Here is a 6,927-nt window from a genome sequence, read left to right on the forward strand (position 1 = left end):
TGAGGTGCCTCTCCGGCCCTGGAGCTGTGCAAGAGCTGGTATCCTCTGGCCACGAGCCTGGAGTCCTTCAAGGTCCAGGGTCTTCCCCGTTGGGAGGGTGCGGTGGGTCGTGTGTGGGTCAGGTGTGCGTCGTTGTGTGCGTCTTGTGGCCCTATGCTTGTGTGGCCGGTACCTGTGGGTCTGGACCCACTGTGCCCTCAGCCCAGGTGGGCATCTTTTGCGAAGTGTAGGAGTGGGGGACAGCGTATTGCCCATTAGACGTTTCACAGGCCTCCTTGTACTGCGAACTTGATCCCCGGTAGGTGGTGCATGAATAGCCACAGCAGGTCATGTGCGGGACAGCAGTTGAGCCCAGAATCTGTCAAAAATATAATCGAGGGAGTCTCTGACATTGAGAGTGGTGCTGGGCATTTCAGGCTGCTGCAGCTGCTTGCCTGGTGTAGCCGAGTTAATTAGGACCGCCATCTTGGAGACCTTCACCTCTGTTCAGCTTAAGATGGCTGTCGGCCTCTTTGTCAGGTATGAGGCTAAGCTGTCTCTGTTCGGAGGGGACCAGGATATCCCCCACCGGTCCACAGGGGGAGGGAGGGTGAATGATTAGTGCTTGCATGTGGCTTAGGTCAGGGAGCGGAAAGTGGCCACCTTCCCTCTCCACCTGCTCCTGTAGGCTTCAACCCACTGTCACAATTCCCAGGTACTGCGGGTGTCAGATTTGGTATCTACAGGTGTGCGCCAGCTTCTCCAATCTTTAGGGTTTCTTGAAGAAAATTTCCCAGCACTTCAGCCAGAGATATCATGCAGATATTGTCCATGTCGCAGGAGCTCATGTAAGGCACATCTTGCTTGCTTGCTGGTCAGGCTCCACCCCCTTCCCCCCTTCCTCCCCTCCCCCCCATATATATTTTAATTACATTTTTTCTTTTACATGTTGAGCTTTATAGGCACCCTTTTTAAATAAATAAAATAATAAGAAGAATTAAAATCTCAATTACACATATCTGTAATTGCACCCGACCACATTGCTCACTGCAGTACTATGGTGAAGTCATGATTTTGGATGACTTTTGTCCCATCAGATGCTTCTCCTAGAGATGCATTGAGGACATTTAGAGGAGTCAAAGTAAAATATAAATAGTGTCTGTACTCTGTAGGAGTGGGTCTTGTCTACTTTTACATACTCCCCTCTATATTCAAAGTTTCTTTTTTTTTCTTTTTTTTTCTCTATTTTCCCTTTTTTTTTCATGCCTATTCCTTATTCTTTAATTTTAGACTATGCCGTGGAGATAACTGTTATTGCTTGTGATACACTAAAGGAACACTCAGACCATGTCATCATTCCATCTCTCTCCTCTATTAACTCTGCAGGAATTGCAATGTTTTCTTTTTTTTTTTTTTCTTTTTTTTTTGCTGGGTTAACCTGTCTTTACTGGTTGTCATACTAACAGCCATTGGAGGTGCTTTCACCAAGCGTGGCGTTTAACTATGTATCCACACTAACCTCCCATTGCTTTCCTATAGAAAGGTCAAAGAACAAGCTATGGGAAAGCATTGGATTGGCTGAGATCATCGATCATCGATCATGCAAAGAAGAAAACTTAAATTCTACAGTGTTCCTTTGATGTTGTATCTGATCTAAGTGGTCGTCTGTGCTCAAAAAACCTGTAAAAATTTAGATTGAAAAAAAACGTAAAAATTATTACAAGATCGTGACCACTGTCCAAGCTGACAACCACGGCACTGCTGCTATCAACTTAGCAATTGCTAAGAAAGCTGTGCGAAAAAGGAACTCACATAGACATTAAAAAGGATAGTTTCATTGTTAGAGGGGTGAACTAGAATGGAACAAAAATGTCTTCATAAGCTTATCTTGGCAGCTAGATGGGCTATGGCCCAAGCCTGGCTTAAACCTACTATTTCTTCTATTTCAGTAGTAACAGACAAAATAAAAGATAACTGTCTAAAGGAGAAATTGACGGCTCAGGTGAGGAACTCACAGCATAAGTTTGCGAAGATCTGGGAGCCCTGGAGTGCTAGTGAGTTTGTGGACTAATTGAAGGGGCCTGCCTATTTAAAGATGTTTTGGGCTGGACCGCGTGGTCTCCCTCGCCACCCCTCTCCCTACCCTGGGTGCAGGGCCGGACTGGCCCACCGGGATACCGGGAAATTTCCCGGTGGGCCGTCGGCACCTGGGGCCGGGGTGACCTGGGAGTGGCCACTCTTGTCAATAATATGGTCGGGATTGGTGGCACCAACGGCGACCTCCTTTCTTCCCTGTATGCTTTTTCTTACCATTCCTTTCTGTCACCTCTTACCCTTTGAAGTGATAATAGATCATGACGTTAAAGGCTGTGCTGTTCCTGTACCCTTCTTACTTTTAATAATAAGAAAAAATACTTGACGTATAAGGGTGCACTCTGGAGTATATCTCAAAACAATTGCCTTCACATAAAATCACGTATATTCTCATCTATTGTGATTAACTCAAAGTACTGGATTTATGCTAACTATAATCGAAAAAAAAAATAAAGAACGGATAGTTTCCTCCTGCAGGCTATCCAAGGGAGGGAATGGACTTGTAGTTGCACTGGGTTTGCAACTTACATCTGTCTTGAGTAAACATAGAGAGACAAGGACATAGCTTATGCAAGAAGCATAATTTGCTAGGTTTGGTTGTTTAAAGCCTGAGAAATATTTTTTTTTTAGAAATGTAAGCAATCCTCCTGATGCTCTCTTCTGAATAGATCTGCATACATTTAATTTACTAAATAGAGAATCACACGAGTTTCACAGACTGCCTTGCATGCATTCTAATAGCAGTGTTTACAGAATCTGGTATTTAAACTGTGTCCTAAATACATGTCATTAAGCTCAATTTTGACCTTGCTTTAAAAAAGAAAAACTATTATGATTTCAGTGTGAGATGGTCGTCAATACATGTTCACCCTTTTTACAGGCCATACAAGTACTGAGAGATAGGTAGATTTAATTCAATGGATTAACAAAGAATGAACGGGTGTTTTATAGAGAGGAATAATCATTATGTTAGGACAGCCCTAAAATTGGAAAATTTCTATAAGGTAATGTCATAGTACCTATCCAATCGGCACAGCATTCTGACGTTTTCATCTGCACGGCATGCCCCGATCGACTAGACAATTACTCTTTGGGCAGCTTGGAAGGAGATGCCTGCTCGCGGCATGTACCTTTATCTAATGAAAGGACGTGGTATCGCATATCCGTTCATATCCATCCACATCATCCCTGGGACCTCGTTCACGCATGTTTTGGGATCACAGGGGTGATGGGGACCAATCATTGAGTCCTGAATCATATCAATAATTCCTGTCCCACAGTCATTGCCCTGTCGTGGTTTCCTCTTGTTACCGAAACAGTTGTTTTTTATTGCATTTTTTTACTCTTTTGATCTTGTTTATTTGACCTTATGAAGCTGTGGCAGGTTATGCCAAAGAATCTTGGACATTAACATCAGAGGTTTACTGGTTTTATGGGCAAGGCACTTGCTTCATGGACAAGGCATTGTCATGTTTATAATGAAGAGGAATCTCCCCAAAAAATTGCCACAATATTGGATGCCCAAAATCACCTAGAACCATCAATGTCATTGCATGCTGTAATGGTGATGTAATTTCACTGAAACTATGGGGCCTAATCTGTACCATGAAAATATCCCCATACCATTAGGAAAGGAGTAGAAAAAAAAACCCAAAACCTAAAACAATAATAAAATAGAAAAATGTGGGAATTACAGAGAGAAAAAAGTATTGTCATTCCCTCTTTTCTCTATTTATTAATGTTTTGTTTTCTTGTATTGTCAAGAACAGGTTGAGTCAAAGTTCTTTGACCTGTTGTAGCACATTAGTGGATATATTTGGTACGGTAACCACGATTGGTAACATACTTTATAGCACATTATCACTCCAATTGTTATTATGATATAATATTGCTTGTATTTTTAATGCAAACCTATTTGCTTGACTTGCACAAATTATTTTGTTTGGTTATTTTTGATAATAATCATTTTATTGATATGTATCATTGTGCATATGTTCTATTTTATATTACATTTAAAAATTCAATAAGAAATATTTGAAAGAAAAGTATTGTCACAAGTGTCACAGCTGTCAGTACGGCAGCATTGAGCCTCTGACTTCTATCTACATAGCTATGAGATACTACAGATGAGTCCAAACAGGGTTACAGTAGGGCAAACAACTGATAGAAATTAAAAACATTTTCAGCTTAGTGAGGGGATGTCTGCTAACAGCAGAATGCTTTGGGGCATTTTCAAAAAGGGACGAAAGTATGCTATATGGAGTAGTCAAATGGACTAAATGGTTACTTTCTGCCAATCCAATATTTGTAGAGTTAGGCTTAGAATCAGATTTTTAGCACATAGGAGTGCAAAAAGCTACTACTAATTACATTAATTATCACGGCTAAAACAGGTAAATAAGATGCAATTAACACTGAAATCACTAGAATAAATCATAACATAAAAAGCACCTTTAAAAATCTCCCATAGCTTGATGTCCTGCATTTATACAGTTGTGTATCGTTTAATACTCCATTTATCTGTTTATTTATTTTTATGGTATTCTAGGGAAATAGAAAGGAAACTGAATGACATTATAAGGTTATATATCCTGGAATATTCACAGATTTTATCTTATTATTCAAATCATCACGTTTTTAATATCCATAATGAAGAAATATATTCATTAGAAAGATAAAAGCGACATTAATAACCATACCTCGCCTTGGTTTTGATCCTTTGATGGCAGTGAATCCTTCATTACCGTCTGCAATAATTTCAAAGCATAGTAATGTTAATCTGCTATATTTCTATACATATTTAATGTAATTATGCACACACGCACACACATATATACATCAACATTAATATACTGCAATATGAATATGATATTTTGTATATCATTTTCCTACTACTCAACTGTAGTCACTGGTGTAATAAGAGTGCTATCCCTGGTCACTCAGTGTCTACTGTACAATGGTCAATGACAATATACAATTAATTAGTGCGATTATAAGTATAAAAGGTGTGGTACAAAATGTGAAGAAAGCTAGGCTTAGACGAGCGTGCACACTAGAAGGGACAATTATAAAAAGGTACTGGGTCCATAGTAAGGGGAAAATGCAATGTTTATAAATATATTGCGCTATTGAGCAATGTATGCTACTCTACACCATGGAAAGGAGGGGGGGACGCAATGCTTATTAGAAGCGTATATTACTCGAAATTACCGTACTACTGGATTGAGCTAGTATTTGTTTTTCTGCAGGTTCTGCAAGACTGGTACTGGAATAGGGTGAATGGTAAATGGGTTCCAGTTCTGGACTAACAGGAGACATGGTGGAAGAGGTCCACTCAAGGTGACAGCTTGGAGAAGGGTGAACATAGTACACAGCAGGAAGGCCAAGCTGGATCACAGTACATGATCTGGATGTTCCTCTGCCTGGTTTTTCACTGAAACTCAGAGTGGTGTGCAATGTGAGTAAAGGGAAATAGAGATATAAGTGAACATCATATCCTGGGTTTTTCCCCTTACTCAATGAAGCAGAGAAACATGCAGATTCTATGCCACTTGTCTGCACTTCAATATTAGCATGTGCGGTATAGAATAGAACCGAGGGGGTTGGGTGGAAGATGTGGAGACACACAGTGGGTAAGGAGATGGACCGAAGAGACACAAAAGGAGTAGGGCTGGAGTAGGCAACCTATGGCACTACAGATGTCTCCCATAATGCTCTTACAGCCATAATGCTAGCAATGCATCAGAGGAGCCTACACTGCAACAACATCTGGAGTGCCAAAGGTTGTCAACAACTGGAACAGGGAGTGCTTTTGGAGAGACACAAAAGGGGTAGGTAGGTGGGGGTAGAGAGAGACATAAATGTTTGGGAGGCAGACTGAAGAGGCAAAAACACAGGGGTAGGAGTGAGCTTGAGAAATGTACAAGGTAGTAAGAGAAAAAGATCATTTAATTCTATGGTATGCGCCAACAGACTGTTTTGCCTTAGAAACACATTTATTCTGACTGTATTCACCAATATCCATTTCATTACTTTGCCATGCAAAAGCAAAATATGTTGAGGTAGTAAAAGTTAAAAGATACCCCACTGAGGACATTTGTCTGAGCAGTAATGGTCAATTCAGAAAAAATAAATATGGTTCTTCATATATACATATATTCATATACAGGGCCGGCCTTAGGGGTGTGCGAGCTGTGCGGTCGCACAGGGCGCCATGGAGCAGGGGGCGCCGTGCGGCCGCACAGCCGGCCAGGATTTAAAAAAAATATATATATATATTTTTTTAAATTTGCAGCGGGGGCGGAGCTTACCGTGCGGCGGGGGCGGAGCTAAAAGCGCCGGAAAACTGATGCAGGGGAAGCAGGAAGGAGTCCCTGCTTCCCCACAAACAGTCACCAGGAGCTGCACTGCCTCCACAATGAACTCCACAGGTAACTGTGATTGTCAGGTGAGTGTTACTCTCTGCCTGTGTGTATTACTGTCTGTGTGTGTGTGTATGACTGTCTGCCTCTGTGTGTGTATTACTGTCTGTGTGTGTGTGTGTGTGTATGACTGTCTGCCTCTGTGTGTGTGTGTGTATGACTGTCTGCATCTGTGTGTGTATTACTGTCTGTGTGTGTGTGTATGACTGTCTGCCTCTGTGTGTCTGTGTGTATGACTGTCTGCCTCTGTGTGTCTGTGTGTATGACTGTCTGCCTGTGTGTGTCTGTGTGTATGACTGTCTGCCTGTGTGTGTCTGTGTGTATGACTGTCTGCGTGTGTGTGTGTATGACTGTCTGCCTCTGTGTGTGTCTGTGTGTATGACAGTGTGTGTGTCTGTGTGTATTACTGTCTGCCTCTGTGTGTGTCTGTGTG

This window comes from Pelobates fuscus, chromosome 5, assembly GCF_036172605.1.
Source record: "Pelobates fuscus isolate aPelFus1 chromosome 5, aPelFus1.pri, whole genome shotgun sequence".
Classification (NCBI taxonomy): Eukaryota; Metazoa; Chordata; class Amphibia; order Anura; family Pelobatidae; genus Pelobates; species Pelobates fuscus.